General features: G+C 36.1%; 1 protein-coding gene across 2 annotated transcripts in view; it reads right to left on the reverse strand.

The window, feature by feature from the left end:
* The window catches only part of LOC149963470 (uncharacterized), a 130,600-nt gene extending 117,355 nt beyond the window's left edge, over positions 1–13,245 (reverse strand). For both annotated transcript variants that reach the window (XM_090180545.1, XM_090180538.1), the window contains exon 1: positions 12,961–13,245. The gene's annotated coding sequence lies outside the window, so the exon portion shown is untranslated. The remainder of the gene's footprint in view (positions 1–12,960) is intronic.
* Positions 13,246–17,794: the final 4,549 nt, after the last annotated feature.

Below are 17,794 nucleotides of genomic sequence, written 5' to 3' on the forward strand. Positions count from 1 at the left end.
GAGCTTTCGACGCCACTATTTAGGGTGAAGCAAAAAATATCATGTCACTATTTCTTCAATAACTTTACAACCACAAATCCGATTTGAGAAATGAAACCAGATTTTGTTTCCGAATATTATGACGCAATGAACAAGTGTAGACAGGACATATTGTATTCATTTTGCATGACGTCATTTTGGAGGGGTTTGGCTATTTCCGGCTTTGCTCGCGATCTAATTGTGGTAGGGCATTAATTTTCACCTATATTAATTTCGTGAGGGTTTGCTTTCATAGAAGTCCTCATTTGGCTCTCTACCTAAAACAGAAACAAAATGGCTGCCCAGAGAAAAAGGCCAGAAACTTTTGATCGGGACTGTGTGTTGCTAGAAAACGAACAACCATAGGAACAGTGTGTCAGAATTTATAGCCCGGTGTACCTAGTAACAGAGACCATACCACCGGAGGCCTATCATCATAGTGCCCTACGCCAGCGTCCCCCTAGCCCGGACAGGTGACAAATCCAGCATGGGTAGCAGAACCCCACTACTGATGGTCTCACCTTTGACGCAAGCCACTCAACCCAGCAGAAGGTGCAGCAATGGGTGGACCAATCCCCACTTCGCACACAGCAGTGGGATTTAGAATGGATGCTATAGCAACTCCAGCCGACACCCTACCTATGAAGGTAAGGAGCCAAACCCTTTGGAAAGAGCTCCTAAAGGGGAACGACGAGCACACAGCAGCCCAAGTAACCCGGCACAGCTGGCACCGGAGATCCCGGTGGGCCCCAAAAGGCCGGGAAACAGGACCGCCGTGCCCGCATATGGAGGCTCGCCGCCCCACAGCAGGCTACCCAATCCGCCGAGGCGGCCAGTTTGCCTGGACCCTCTCCGTTAGTCTGAACCGAAGTTCAGTATCCATCCCAAACCTGACCGAAGTCGGAGGTGGAGATAGGACCATTTGATCAGAGCTAACATATCCCAGTGCGCCACCGCCCTTATGGGTTACAAGAGCCGGACCCCGACTCCCCGGTAAAGCCACCAGTTATTGCACACTCTAACCCATTTAGGGCCACAACCATAGGAACAACAATCTCTCTCGATTTACTTTAAGCACGGCCAACTTTGATCTCTCGCGCTATAGCGGCCTACCCATAGATAAAATAACTTCGTATATAGATAGGAAACTTCAATGGGGCAAGCTGACTTTCAGCAGATTCCCCTGACATCCATAGCTGAACGGGTTCGTGAGCCCCGCGAGCCCGTATGTTAATTGTCCATAGGAAGGGCTCGGCTCGGGCTCACGTTACATTACTTCTATGGAAGTGTGAAACGAGCCCACATCTAGTGACTGCGCCCGTTGGCTGTGTTCTCAAGAGCGTAAAAAGTATGTAGGAATTAAAGTCGACGTTTTTGCTAATAAACTTATTTATAAAGGTAAATGCCTTCAAATATACAAGAAATAGCGTGTAAAACAAATTAGAAATCTTTACTGAATGCTATTTCTTTGTGCTTATTTTAAATTTGCTTTCAGTACATGAAAAAAGTACTTTTAATACACCTAGCTCACTTAAGCCTTTGCAATTGTCATTGCGACATACATTCAGCCAATTTTAGTATCATTTAAATAATTTTTAACATACCTTAACCTTGGATTAATAGCAAAAGTTAAATAATTATAATTCATCATACTTTTTTTATCCTAAGCTCGTATAAGTCATAACTTATGGAAGCCAGGGATTTTGGATTTAAAATATAAGTTTATATTATTAATCCAAGCTGAAGCATTAAAGCAATGTTTATAGCCAAGCTTAGAGTAGTACGGACTTCGAGTAGTGCGAACTTCACCAAATAGTATTATTCGGGTGCAGCCACCAGATGTCGGACAAAATTCTTTAATCACCTCTACAACAAATATAGTTTCCTATCTATATACGAAGTTATTTTATCTATGGGCCTACCCATTCGCCGAAATTCCGTGAACAAGGATTTTCCCACTATAAACTGTAGGAGTTCAGCGCCAAGCTCGTTTTTATATTGTCTTCAATGCAAAAACTAAAAATATTATTAAGCTAGGGGCGCTCAAACCATACACGTATCTTTTGCTCATAGGTTAACATAGAAACCTCAACGAATGGGTTGGCCGCTGTAGCGCGAACAGCGCGTGATCAAAGTTTGCCGTGCTTTAAGCCAATAAGAATGAATTTGGAAATGATGTCATTTAAGTAAAAATAGTTTACGAGAGCAGTATAACTTCTCCGGACGCTTCGCGTTATTTGGTTAAAAATAAGGTTTAAAGTTATAAATATTTCTTGAACAAAATAAAAAGAAGAAGGAATGTAACTCCGATCTTTTGAAAGCGAGGCTATCGAGTGCCTGCGAGGTTTTTAACAATTTTAACATACAAATTATCTCTGAAAATCTAAGCTTCGGTGATACTTTGGAAGAAAGTCTGAGTCCATTGAATTGGGAATAGTACCGCTAGAATTACATAGACGCGTTCGGGAGTCGTGGTTTCGCGAAACAAATTCTGAAATTTCAAGTCGGCACTCTCAGCCGTTAACTCTACCATTGTACGGTGGCGCCATATATCACTTTCAAGGTGAAATATTCATAAAAGTCATTTTTATAAGATATAGTTCCTGCCGCTAACAACGGATGGCGCCACCGACAAATGATAGAGTTCTCAATTTTTTTTTTCGCGGAAGGCACATTGAAACTGTAATTCTAGCGGTACTATTCCCAATTGAATGGTCTGAATATTATTATTATTATTATTACTATTAAATAATAATTGCTCTGTTATAATTTTATTATAATAATAACATAAGCAGTGTTGGGCACCGCTCATCTCATTGTGAGCGGATTTGTTATTATGAGCGAAAATGAGCGGTAAAATATCTTTTTAAAAGAGCGCAAAACAAAAATGAGAGGAGCGAAAATTTTACCGCTCAAAAAAGAGCTGAAAAATAAGAGCGAAAATGTTACCGCTCAAAAAAGAGCGGAAAAATAAGAGCGAAAATTTTACCGCTCAAAAAAGAGCGGAAAGAGAGGAGCGCCGATTTTACCGCTCAAAAAAGAGCGGAAAAATAAGAGCAAACATTTTGCTGCTCAAAAAAAGAGCGGAAAGAGAGGAGCGCCGATTTTACAGCTCAAAAAAGAGCGGAAAGGGAGGAGCGAAAACATTTCCGCTTAAACTTCTGTCTTCTGGGTGTCCGATTTCAAAATAATTAGCAATGGCGAAGAGGGTTTTCGATACGTGAAACTAGTACACGACAATCGCTATACAGTGGCGTAACTAAACTTACGGTCGCCCGGGGCGGAAGACAAAACCTTAGCCCCCTCTCATACAATTAATATTAATTAATTAATAATAATTTGAATGACTTCAAGTATTAATTAATTAATTGACGAATTAATTCATTATTATGGCAAATGAACTACAAATATTATTTGCTTTGGTAATAGACATTGAAATTAAACTTAAGACTTTACTGAAAGTCTGAAATACAAGAAATAAAAATGTACACGTGATAATCTGCGACCGACCATTCAAAACGCGCCCTCCGCTCTTATAAGTTTGCAACTGGGGCCCCTTTCGCCCTCCTGGTAGATACGCTAGTGCCCCTACATACCAAGGGATTGTGTGTAGAAAGTAGATGAAGATGTAGTTAAAGCCTCATAAGTTAATTGTATGCTTGAAAAGAGCGCAATTATTATTATAAATTTGAAATTGACCGTAAAGTGGTCAAATTCAAATTTCGCGCGGTCGACTGTCCAGAATTGGTCTGAGGTATCCTTGCGCCGATTGTACTATATATTTTGTCTTTCTTAGCCTGCAACTGACTATAGAAGCAAGTACATTGAAGTACTGTATTCCTTTGGGCTTCCTTCTATTCTTGTAGTATCAAGGATCCTATATGTTAGAAGGATATGAAGCGAGGGACGAAAAATGGCAGCGCCGTCGGTGGGTCATGCGCGATAGACAATCCGTCTTTAGATTCCGTCAAGGACAAAACATGGAGGAAGCACCGCCAAAGTTTGTCCTTGAGGGAATAGAAACAAGACGTCCCACGTTTAGAGGCTCTCTTAATATCGACGGCGCTGCCGGCTTTTTGAAAACACGGGCTGGCCGGAGGGCTACCTATCCTTCTAACATATAGGATCCTTGTTTCAACGAAGTTGCAATTCATAATTTATAAAATAGCACAATAAAGCCAATTTCGGTATATTTACTAATTTCAGGAGTGCGAGTCAAAAATTACGATTTATAGTATCAAAGCATTGGCGCTTCCATCCCCCCCTCCATCCCCAAAAAACGTTTTGGCGGCTGGTTACGGACCTGGAATGGCAATAAGTATATTTGATTGACCCAATTCAAAATTGGAAACAAGCAAACGGGCCACATAACTCAGTTTTTAACGTTCATGTATGCCCCCATAAATTGCTTTTGCAGACAATTGCAACTGAAGCAGACGATAAAACCAATTCTGCCATCTTTCTTGCAAATTACTCAAATAGTAAGACTCGTTATTAAAGGGAATATAACCTCAGGTATTTGGTGTGGAACACCAACGTTTGCAGCTCTGGCCGCTCTTGCCTTTGGCTTTAAAAATGTTTGGCGCCACTGTACAGGGAAATTTGAAAAATTGAAGGGGTCTTCCATAAATATGCTTTGTAGGTTATATAATCACGTGACGGCGATGGCCCGATGGGCGTCTTAATATCATGGCCGACCTATACGCGTTACCATGGACACGAACACAAGCCACACCGACGAGCAAGCTACGAATACAACGGGAGGTTAAAACGGCCATTACTAACGGTAAAGTTCTAAATTATTTGGCGGACAGCGTTCCCCCACCACTGTTTTAAAGAATATTACGGAGTTTTGAAATTCCTTTGATAGGTGATGAACAATTTGAAAAGGTTAAGCGCTCATTTAACTCTAATAAGGAACCTTTTTGCTTTTATTGACACTTTCTATATATACTTGGTATGATATCAAAAGCAAATAAGAGGTTATTTGCTTTTTATATCACACCAAGTCTTGGCGTAAGAGCATGTTGTAGCTTCTATCATGGTTTAAAAGTTATTAAATGAGCTCGAGATCACCTGACTGAAAGAACTATTAGAATTACTTGAAACACGCATCATTTTCTTTAAAAAAAAGGACTCTTTAAGAAGCTAAATTATCCAATACTTGCGCTTCGATTAATTTGAATAAAAATAAAAATTTGGTAAACATGTATACAGAAATTTAGTTTTGCCTTATTAAACTACCAAGCGCAACGATCTACGCTTTATCTACACGTCTCGGGCATCTCTTGGTAATCGTGATTTGCAAGACACCTCTTGGCACTCCTCCTTTGGAAGACACATCTTGGTTCTTTTAATGTTAAAGATATTGATACTGGTGGCGTTTTTGGATGGATGAAACCGTTTAAGTATTAGTTTTGTATTGTCTGCTAGGCTTTTGAAAAATTATATGGAACTCTAAGAAATACGAAAGGCCAACGCAAGTCTTTGGGAAATGTAAGGTTTCTTTTTAATAGCGACGCTATCGGCTTCTATCCATCATAGACTTCCGACACGGTTGACTTTTATTCATTGCACCTATCAACCAATTGGCTGTACATCCGAAGAACAAATGGAAAAGCACTGGTCCCATCTTGTTAATTCACGGATTAAAATGTTTTAGCAGTGCTACCAGTTGCTCCTAACCTCAGACCTCTCACTTCTCAAATGGAAGTAAGGATGTTGATTTACCACCACCTACGAACTTACATTCTGTAGACTTTCCTGCATAAATGTGTAATTGTCTGACACCTCCAGTAGGGGATTGTAAGTGAAAATTCGTCCTATGTTCCTATACCGTAATCCTACGGGTTTCTGCTAGCTTGAATTAATTAAACACAGGGATATACTGCTCCAGCTTAAAACTCCATTATGTAGCAGAAAAGATTGTTATAAACAATCTATTAGAAGTCCCCATTGCGCATGCACGAAATGTGTCTCAAACGTTATCATCTTCACATTTTGAGCCAAGGCTTAGTAACACCCCTTTCTTTTCACCTAAATAATTTGGTAAAATCTTAATTAATATACTTTCAGACTACAAAGTTCCGTAATTAAGTTCTTAGCATCAACTCGGTAGCTTATATTGCTCGGTTCCGATGGTGTACCGTGTAATACCTAGAAACTCAAACGTACGATCGCTAAACATTTTTAGTTTCAAACTTTCAATTGCTCTGATGGAGAATCGCCATGCCTACGTTTATCTCTCTCTCTCCCCTTGATCCACTTATCGCGCATGCGCCTTAGTCATTTCCGTTTAAGCACCAATTTTAAAAAATTTATATGTGTGGCGCCTTAATCATCAGTCCGTTAAGTTTTTAAACAAACTATTGGATACATACAATGAATTAACGATATCTCATTAATTGTATTAATATTCTATTTATTATTATTAATATTAAACTAATAATAATATTAAATATTAAATATTAGAGATTTAGAAACACCCAGTCTCAAAAAGAAAATGGCATTGCCTTGCTGTAACTAGGTGCGAAGAAAGTATACTGCCTACTAATTAACCAACAAAGATGATAGTCGTGGTGCGTTCAAAATGGCGGCGCCAACATTTTTCTGAGAAACAAGGTTAATTAAAAGCGTAAGACAGAAATATCAAAGTTCCATATACAGAATGGCATTGTAGGAGTTTGAATAGCCTCTCCAATACCTATTGACAATCACTCATAGATAAATTTTGGCGCTCGGAAAACTAACGTACTAAGCACTTAAATACGCCAAGACTTACCAATATAGAGATACAACAATGCGAATTTCAGGGCCACATCAGCTTTTGAATTTTCCTTTCTTTTACGCGCTATCTCAGCGAATAGGGCTGGAAAAATGAGTGAATATGAATGGCTGGATCCGTTGTCACGAGGTACTGAAGGGGAGGAGCATCTTCATTTTCGTCGAGATATTCAAAGGGCGGTGTGGCCCTTTAATCGCTATCTTTTTAACCAAAAACGTTATTTCGTCGTAATTAATAAATTTATCAATATTATTAATTAATATTTAAATATCTGCGTTATGAAATGGAGTTCTGAAAAAACTTTTCGGAAAGACAGAATGTCGAAAAACATTAGAGTTAATTAGATATACTAAAACCTTCATGCTTTATCTAATCTAGATCTACATTATTTTACTGAATTTAATTTAATTTAATATAATTATATTATATTTTATTTTATTTTAATTAATCCTGTTTATTTTAATTAATCCTGTTTATTTTAATTAATCCTGTTTTATTTTAATTATTCCTGTTTTATTTCAATTAATCCTGTTTTCTTTCAATTAATCCTGTTTTATTTTAATTAATCCTGTTTTATTTTAATTAATTCTGTTTTATTTTATTTAATCCTGTTTTATTTTAATTAATCTTTGTTTATTTTAATTAATCTTTGTTTATTTTATTTAATCCTGATTATTTTAATTAATCCTGGTTCATTTTAATTAATCCAGGTTTATTTTAATTAATCCAGGTTTATTTTAATTAATCCTGGTGTATTTTAAATAATCTTGGTTTATTTTAAATCATCCTGGTTATTTTAATTCATCCTGCTTTATTTTAATTCATCCTGTTTTATTTTAATTCATCCTGTTTTATTTTAATTAAACTTGTTTTTTTAATTAATCCTGTTTTATTTCAATTAATCCTGTTTTATTTTAATTAATCTTTGTTTATTTTAATTAATCCTGTTTATTTTAATTAATCGTGGTTTATTTTAAATAATCTTGGTTTATTTTAAATCATCCTGGTTATTTTAATTCATCCTGCTTTATTTTAATTCATCCTGTTTTATTTTAATTCATCCTGTTTTATTTTAATTCATCCTGTTTTATTTTAATTAAACTTGTTTTTTTAATTAATCCTGTGTTATTTCAATTAATCCTGTTTTATTTTAATTAATCCTGTTTTATTTTAATTAATCTTCGTTTATTTTAATTAATCCTGTTTTATTTTAATTAATCTTGGTTTATTTTAATTAATCCTGTTTTATTTTATTTAATCCTGTTTTACGTTATTAATACAAAGTGTGTCTTTACTAAGGGCGGTAATAAACATTTCAAAATTTTAAATCGGTAAAACCAAAAGTAAATAGGCAGAGAAAGTCTATCACTGCCTTCAGATTTTACCTTCCACCATGCTTGACACCCTTTTTAAAGAGCTAGTGATCACGTGATATTTCTAACCAATAAGGATAGCACATTACGTGCGAAGTAGTGCATTTGTGGTATTCCGGTCCGCGCTCAAGATGAAATTTTTTAATTTTATTCCCTGGCAACCATGTTACCGCCTCGTGATTTCAAATAGTCTCTCTGTCAAATGCTGAGCATTATTTCCTTCGATAACGGTTGATTTTAATTAATAATTACTATATCAATTGTAAAATGAACGAAAAAAGCTCGTAGCTATAGCTATTATTTCAGTTAAACTTGCAAATTGTTAGGCAGGCCTTAACATCGTAGATTTACCAATTAGTCCCGATCTCTGCTCTTAGATGGCGCCACGCTCTCCACGATTTAAGTGAGCGTTATTCTAGTTATGGTTTATTTCTTTTCAAAAGTTGTGTTATTATTTTTTAAATGTCGCATTTTAGTTTCTATTATATATCTACTTTCTTTAGAAACTAAATTAACCAAATTATCGAAAGCAAAAGTTTAATATTCACGTAATTTATAGAGAACTATTTTTCATCGTGGCGGAGTACAACTGATACCTTTGGGTCCCTGTAAAGAGGCGAGAGGGAAGTCATTTCCAAAGCCCAAAAATTTTACCCCTCAAATAAGACGTCGTGCGGTTGGACCCAAGTGCCAGACTTTCTCCCCCTATTTACTTTTGGTAAAACCCTATATTTTAACCCAAAAACGTTCACTAAAACAAAGAAAAAACAAATCAAATCAATGCACGCATAGCTCTCATTCTTTAGTTCAGCAATGATTCTTAATTCTGCTAAGACAGCGTTTTGAATAAGTAATTTTTTTATGAAGACTAACCTCGACCAAACTCTGGGGACCAAAACGATGTCGAAATTTTCTTCCTTATGACAGAGAATAAAAAAGTGGGTGACCAAATGTGGTCACTCGTGTCGTCGAAAGAATATAAAGCCCCAGGAATGGAAGGATTGATATTATTGGCCGCGTGTTTTGGCTAAGCTAAACGGTTACCACAACCCGGCCTCTCTTTAAAAACGAGAGGCGCAAAAGTTCCATTAGACGGAGCTACACCTTCCATTCCTGGGGCTTTATATTCTTTGTGTCGTCAGTGGCGGCTTTTAAGCATATGGCCTCGCAAGGCCGATCAACATGTCAAGTTAACTTTTATAGATGGCTTAGTTTCCAGTGTAATTTATGCAAAGTTGATCCAGATATGATCAAAATTTGATCGAGATTTGATCATATCTGAATCAAATTTTCATCAAATCTGAATCAAATTTGTATCAAATTTTAATAAAATTTTGATCAAATTTTATCTTGATATGATCAAAACTTTATTCAGATTTTATAACAATTTGATCCTGATTTGATCAAAATTTGATTCAGATATGATAAAATATGATTAAGATATGATCAAAATTTGATCCAGATACGATAAAATTTTTATTCAGATATGATCAAAATTTGATCTAGATACGATAAAATTTTTATTCAGATATGATCAAAATTTGATTCAGAAATGATATTATTTATATTCAGATATGAGGAAAATTTTTTCATATATGATCAAAATTTGATTCATATATGATACAAATTTGAACCTGATATGATCAAATTCAACAGATTAAATGAGGATAAAATACAAATTAAATTAATTATTTCCAAAAAATTGTATTAAATCTTGCACTAATCTTATTGGATTACAATATTTTGTATAAAAAATTTAACAAATCGCGCTGAATCAAAATATTTTGATTCCGAATTTGCTAAAATTTTTTTAATTAAAACTATTTTGAATCAAAGTTTGATCCACAAATATTTGACCATTTCAAGATTTGATTGGATCCAATATTGACCCTACGTCCAAAAATTTATGAAGTCAATGTAGTAGAGGGCTATATTATGAACTGTTACAATATGGCCTCACGTCTTTCGAACTTTCCATATTTGCCTAAGGCCTCGCAACCCATAAGGCTGCTAACTAGATAACTAGATAGAATCGGCCTTAAGTAACATAAGACTATAAGTATGACACTTCCTATTGCCTTATAACCAAATAGAGAACATTAACTACCACTGACCCGTATTAAATAATGCGATATTGGCCATATTATCGCCCTTATTTGTATTATATTTTGCGATATTGGACAAACAGGGTTGCCACAGTTTTTCACAATCAAATTCACTGACTTTTTTTAACCTATGATTTTTAGTAAAAGTTCCCTATTTGCAAGCGAAATTAAATTATCTGACATTTCCCTGATTTTTAGACTAATTTTGAAAATTCCCTGACTTTTCCCTGATTTTTAGAGTAATTTTGAAAATTCCCTGACTTTTCCCTGATTTTTAGACTAATTTTGAAAATTCCCTGACTTTTCCCTGATTTGTAGACTAATTTTGAAAATTAACTGACTTTTCCCTGATTTTTAGACTAATTTTGAAAATTCCCTGACTTTTCATTGATTTTTAGACTAATTTTGAAAATTCCCTGACTTTTCCCTGATTTTTAGACTAATTTTGAAAATTCCCTGACTTTTCCCTGAATTTTAGACTAATTTTGAAAATTCCCGGACTTTTCCCTGATTTTTAGACTAATTTTGAAAATTCCCGGACTTTTCCCTGATTTTTAGACTAATTTTGAAAATTCCCGGACTTTTCCCTGATTTTTAGACTAATTTTGAAAATGCCTTGACTTTCCCTTGATTTTTATACGCATATTCAAATTCCCCGATTCTTTCTGGAATTCTAGGTTTTCCAGGAATCCAGGTACCGTGGCAACCCTGAAATATTTTAGACACTAGGAGCCACAATTCCTGAAAATCATTTCGGTGAGAATTTTTGTTCAATTGTCAGACTAATATTTTTACGTTACTTATTCCTTAGCGAAATAGAAAATACATATTTAATGTTTGTAGAAAATTCCAAAATTCTTTTAGCTAAGTGAATAAGAGGAACTAATTAATTTGGGTGGATTGCCTCGTTGCCCCTCCCTCCCTCCACGAGCTTTGAATGCAATTGTCTGCGGAGTCGGGGTCAGTGACCGGAATGTCTGCCCCACGTTTCAAGTTGATTAATCCAATAATTATAACCTCGGAATCAAGTAACTATTCAAATTATAGACAAGACTTAGTTAGAATTAATTTTCGAATAAGATTAAGCAGCTTTAAATGTTTTTAAACATACCTCCTTCTCATATTAAATAGGGAATATTTTTTACCATATTTGTATTCGATTATTGCACAATATTACACTATTATTTGTTCACTAGCAACTGTAAGGCAATCTGCAAAGCAAGGTCAAACATGCCTTGGCTGTTCGTGCTACGTAGACTTGTCCCGAAACGAAATCAATATTAGGCCTTTGTCAATATCTACGCTAGAGCAGTGTTGCACAAAAAAAATTATATCTATCTTTTTCGTATCTTTTTACATAGATGGCAGCAGCTATACTATACTATCAATTTTTTCCCTCTGAAATTTCTATAAAATATCATTTTATTTTTGATATTTTTGAGCATAGATTTCGACAAAATCATTCACAATCTTTCATTTTATTTAGTTTTGGCCCTTTGATTTTTCACGATCTTTCAAATTTCTTTTTAAGATATGAGAGTTTCAATTATTTTCAATTCTTTTTTGCCCTTGCCTGAAAAATATCAATAGAAATCTTTAAAGATTTAGATAAGTATCATTTCAAATACTTCTTTAGTTTTCATTATTTTGAAAAGTATATTTAAAAATATTTCAACTACGTTTCACGAGAAAGTAGAATAAAAAATTTTCATATCAAAAGTTCGAAGTATTAAAATGAATATTTCAATTTTTATCTTTTGATTATTAATTTAGTAGTAAACCCTCCAACATTTGATTTTAATTTTATGGATTAGAATCGATTTTAATTTTATGGATTAGAATCGATTTTAATTTTGATTATGGAAAATAAATAAAGCTATTGCATCGCCACAGCCCACACTGCCAGTTTGCAACACACGTGACACTCTAACTGCGTGGGAGTTGGGACGGTGGGAACAATAACTTTTGAGAGTTTTGGTTTTAGTTTTGAAATCGCCTTTCAGGCTGCGCGGCGCAGCTTCTTATTGCTAGAATCAGTCTTTGCTTTCCCTCTTCTGTCTGCCTAGTGATAGAGCGAATGATCCCCCCTCCCCCAGCAGAAAAACCGCGCGACCGTTGACCGCTCCTCTCCCTTCTATCACTTAACAGTGTTTCGGGTTTGGCTATATTTCGGTATCACGTGAGAGATGTTCGCCGCTCAAATAATTGTATATCGGCATATCTAGATGGCGTTAAAATATTTCCTCTCAAATACGAACAAAATTGAAGAGTAACCAGAAAAAATCTATCGTGTAATTTCTAATACAACAAATGGAAGCACTAGCTCTATTCCCGCTCTTTTTTTCGCTAGGCTAGGTAAGAGAAGAATCTTTTCAAATATAGTTCGCTGCCGAGTTTTTTTCTTCAAAATTCTATCGCGATCATTTTGCAATGTAGAAGATCATATCAAAATCGTATATTTTTATTTTTATTTTTCGGATAAAGTATCATCTCGTATCCTAAAAGTATCCAAAGATACGAGCGCGCCCATCACTGCGCTAGAGATACACAGATGATTCGAGTCGCGCCTCTAGGATAATTATGAAAGTAGCAGACGTTCTGTCTTCCTAAACACTAGCCAAAATTAGCGCTCTTAAAATCCGTCTGAAAGATTTAAACGGAATTATTCAGAGCGTCATACCTATTAGTTTTGATAATCCTTTCTATTAGCACCGAAGGAGATCCTTGAAGTTTGTGGACCACCGGGAACTTTGAGTCGTCAAACCAAATACGTTGCGGAAAAATCTGTTGGGACGCATCTTCATGGAGGCACGGCTTTCAACGTTGGTTGCGCAATTTCGCGTAACAGCGAAGAGTTCGGCGGGGAAGCCCTCCAATATTTGCAGCAAAAACAACAAACGTCTTCCCGGGTTCTGATTCGACGGAAGCACGTTCTCTTCCGCTTTTTTGCTTTTGACATTTCTCCGCTTAACAACTAGACTTTCTTCCGCTCAACTAAGACGTTCGAGTTTCTTAAAAGAGAACGCTGGTGAAATGGAGGCCAAATGAACACGCATTCGAAGTAGGAGCGCGCCGTCGACATCGGAGGCCTCTCCGAGACTTTGCTTCGCAGTTGGCTCGGCGGGCAACGTACCCTGGCGGCTCCCTACAGCCAGAGGGAAGAAGGCTATGGGAGCCCCAACGGATCGATTTCTCGCGAATAATTTGCCCAAAGCTAACTGTTCCTCCTCGATTTGCACCGAAAGGAAAGAGAAATATCATAATTCTCGGAAACAAGATCGCCACCGCTTCGGATTTTGCGTCATAATAGTCCATTTTGACAATGCGCGAGCAAAACCAATATATTTATTAGAATCTGGTCCACAAAGTAACCCACTCGCGTAGAGTGGAAGGCCCATGAAACATAAATCCTATCGCACCACTTTTTTCCGAGGCGTGAATAAATATAGTCCGAAGAGCGATGGTGTGGTTTTGACATTTTTTAGAGTATAAACGTACGTTTTTATCCAGATATTGTACTTTAGGCCAACTTGTTTATTTCGCACCTCGAAAACAAGACGTTGCGTACGAAAAGTGTTTGCAAGTTTCGCTGATAGCCTTCCACTCTATGTGAGTGGGTTACTCTATGATCTGGTCCTGCGTTATCTTGTCTCCAACTATAAAAACACCAAGTAATTTATAAAAACAACGTTTTTTAGATTAAAGAATAAGTGATTACAAATAAAGTTTAATCAAATTTTAGCTCAGTACAGAGCCCCCTAGTGTCTAAATATGCCCATGGCCAAATATACTTGTAGCAAGGATGATAATATACTACTCACAAAGAGAGTACCCGAGGTGTTTATTGCCAATTTTGTTCAAAGTCGGGTGTAATGCAGACCTATATATATGAGATATGAATTTTCCCAAAAGGAGACGTTGCACTACACATTCGATTTGCCATGACCACTTAAAACAAAAATACATATTTTTCCTTATTTTATCCAAAATTGTTACAATTTAACCCCTAAAATTTTCCAATTTACCCAAACTAATGTGGTCCAAATTACCCGTTTCGTGATTTTCAAATTAAAAAAAAAAATCCGTAGCTAGGACCCTGTGAACCCGAGAAAATCCCATGCTTTTTTGAATGGAGATTTTTTGTTTTTATTGATCAAAAACATTTTCGGTTGCCATGGCAAATCGAATGGGTAGTGCAACGTCACCTTTTGGGAAATTTAATAACTCATATAGGTCTACATTACACCCGACTTTGAACAAAATCGGCAGTAAACAAAGTGCAATTCCAAGTCGGAGATGGGCGAAAATGATAAAAAAGGTAAAGCTAAATCGAAAAAGTCGTCTGCTAACACCTACTATTTTTTACGTAACTGGCGCCAGTCGAGTAGTCGGACATTTGCCAAAATCTTGTGCAAAAGTCGGGTTTAAATACATTAATCTCAATTCCAAAAATTTACCTACCATAGCCTTGATGTGAAAAATTCATAAAGGGAGAATAACCATAACCAGGGCTGGACATAAGGCACTAGTCCCGGCATTTGACTACTAAAATAAATGCTCTGACTACTAAAATAAATGCTCTGACTACTAAAATAAATGCTCTGACTACTAAAATAAATGCTATGACTACTAAAATAAATGCTCTGACTACTAAAATAAATGCTCTGACTACTAAAATAAATGCTCTGACTACTAAAATAAATGCTCTGACTACTAAAATAAATGCTCTGACTACTAAAATAAATGCTCTGACTACTAAAATAAATGCTCTGACTACTAAAATAAATGCTCTGACTACTAAAATTAATCGAAATCTGGGGGTTCAATAGTCAATTTGATTAGTGAAAAATTTACCTAAATATTCATAAGTAATGGAGAATATGGCGTACCATAAATTCATCATTCATCAATCCAATTTTATTTAAAAATTGTGATCGGCCATAGTCACGTAACTCAAGTGATAATAAATTCCTATTTTAATTCTTTGGGGTAAAGCAATATGTTGGCTGTCCTTCTGGTTTTTATACCTCAATTTTTACCCCCACTAGTCAGTGACTACTACATGAAGATCTTATCAACATATAGTCATTCTTCTTATCGTAAAAAATAATATGTTACCCTAGTAAAGGTTAGTTTCACCTTAGACCAAGAAACACAGGGACGTCTCGCTCATAGCATACCCAACGCTTTATTTTTCGGCGGGGCTTTGTTGCGGCTGCGGTAGGGAGAGGGGGGTTAGGTGATACAGATAGTCAATAGGCGCCATCCATGAGAGATAAAAATAACGTTTTTTAAAGAACTTGAAAAAAATAATCAGCTAAGAGTTACATATTTTTAAATTATTTTATATTTTTTTAATATTTTAGGGGCACAAATATTAAAAAACGTACCAGAAATTTCGTTTTTTGGAGCTACGCTGTTGCAGGCCACGTGCTGACAGATTGTAGGGCTGTGCAAGTGACTCAAATAGCCAATAAAAATTGACTCACCTTCGCTACTAGCGACACAGTGCGAGATAAATAGGAAATAGGCAGCCACAACGAAGCTTCGGGCGTGAAATATCTACCGTGCGACGTCCCTGTGTTTCGTGGTCTAAGGTTTCACCAAATCGTGTGTCTCTTACTCATTTGCATTTTAATTGTAGTTATCATTCTCAGACCACAAATCAGTGGTCATTTTATGGTAAAATCTTACAGAAAATAAGTTGAACACCATGAAGTTACGACGTAGTTTTAAAGTGGCTATCATGGGAATAGGACTATAATACGCTTCCATAAGATTGTCTCTTTTTCAATACATCCTGCTCAGAGCTTTTCACAGAGTGACGTCTTTTTGGAGATACAAAATCACCCCCAAGAGACGCTGTCAAAAGTTACGTGAGTGCCAGAGCGATCGGACACAAAACGTAAGCGAATCCTCTTATAAAGTCTGTGTCGTGAAAAGCTCTGTATAAAAATGTTGCGTGTGGATACAGGGTGTTTCAAAAGGTTATGCAAAAATTTGAACGAGTTGTAAAGTATGCTTGTTTTTTCCCCATTTTCGTACGATGAGTATAAAGAGCGCCAGAGAGCTTCAAAGTGTGACCTACTAGCCCCTGGAAGTAGGCTGCAACAAGCGCAAAACCAAGAAGCAAGGACTTTAAATACTGTTTAAGTTTACGGTGGTTACCTTGATTTGTTTACAAAGTCCTTTTTTACCTATCACAGGAACCCAACCTCATTGTTTGCATTTCGCTGCTGCTTGGTTTTGCGCTTGTTGTGATTTTCCGATTTTAAATCCCGGAAAGCCATTGAAATTTTTCCTTTGGGGAATTTTCAAGTTACATGAATGTCTACTAGATCCCCGAGTTTGAACCAAATCGGTGAGAATCGCCTCCGGTCGTCTCCTTGTAAGCTTTGTCGAACTTTAACCACTGATACTGGACAAACTATAGGACAATTGGCAAAGAACAATTTGGTCCTTTGACCATGCGTAACAATATATTGAAATTTTAAATACATCTGTAGAAAGCTATTTCCCACAGAAGAAGTGCGACGCCATTTAAATGGTTATTATTCAAACCGAAGTTTTTGAGATACCTGGTTGTAGAAATAAGGTGGAGACGGTGCCTATAACACCGCAATAGGCGTCTCAATAAAAGCAGATCAGCGAGTCCCCAAGGAGTAATAGCACTGAGAGCGTAGGATGGAAAGCTTGGTTTTATTTAGTCCTTGTCTCTTGGTTTTGAAGCGGTGCCGAAAATAAGACCAAATTGTAGGCGGTAAAAGTTATAGAAAAGTTTAAAAAAGGTAAAATTTTACCTTTATATCATATAAAATTTATCATTTTAAATCTGGCACGGTACTGATGAGTTCCAAATAGAACGAAACTGGTCTACCGTTGGAATTTCTGGCTATTTTATTTAGTTTTTATGTAGTTTATTACTCTAAGATCTATTTGATCCGAGATTCGCGTCTTTTTGTTTGCTCGAAGACCTATTGGTACGAGTTATTAGTAAGTTTTTTAATTTCTTCAAATTTGTTTAGGGTTTAGCTATATTATCCATTTTAATTATGGACTAATCTACTTGTTCGCGTATTTTATCATCCTTCGCACAGTCCATAGGTTGTTTCTTCTAACTTAACTGCATGTGATTTACTACCTTATGAGCAATCCTCTTCAGTAGCAACAACTTGAAAATTGATCAGAAATTGCCAAAGTTTTCTATACGGAAATTTAGTTTAACTAAATTAAATGGTTAGCTTTAGTTTGAATTACATTAATTACGAGATAACATCGTAGTTACACAAAAATTAAATAATAATTAATAATAATTCGACATCAGTGATCATTCTAGGCAATTTAGCCCGCCCACCTTTAATGATGACAACTGTATTAGCCTATTTAGTTGGTTTGATTTTTAGCCTCAACCATCTAGTTATAGAGAGATTGAGGCTGTAATTTTCCCTGTTTTTCACTAGGCGGTTTTTGGGCGTAAAAACCTGGCGTCGACGGAAAATGGGCGGAAATTTCCG

This window comes from Leiobunum rupestre, chromosome 1 (genome assembly GCF_980474605.1).
Source record: "Leiobunum rupestre chromosome 1, qqLeiRupe1.1.hap1, whole genome shotgun sequence".
In the NCBI taxonomy this organism is placed as follows: domain Eukaryota; kingdom Metazoa; phylum Arthropoda; class Arachnida; order Opiliones; family Sclerosomatidae; genus Leiobunum; species Leiobunum rupestre.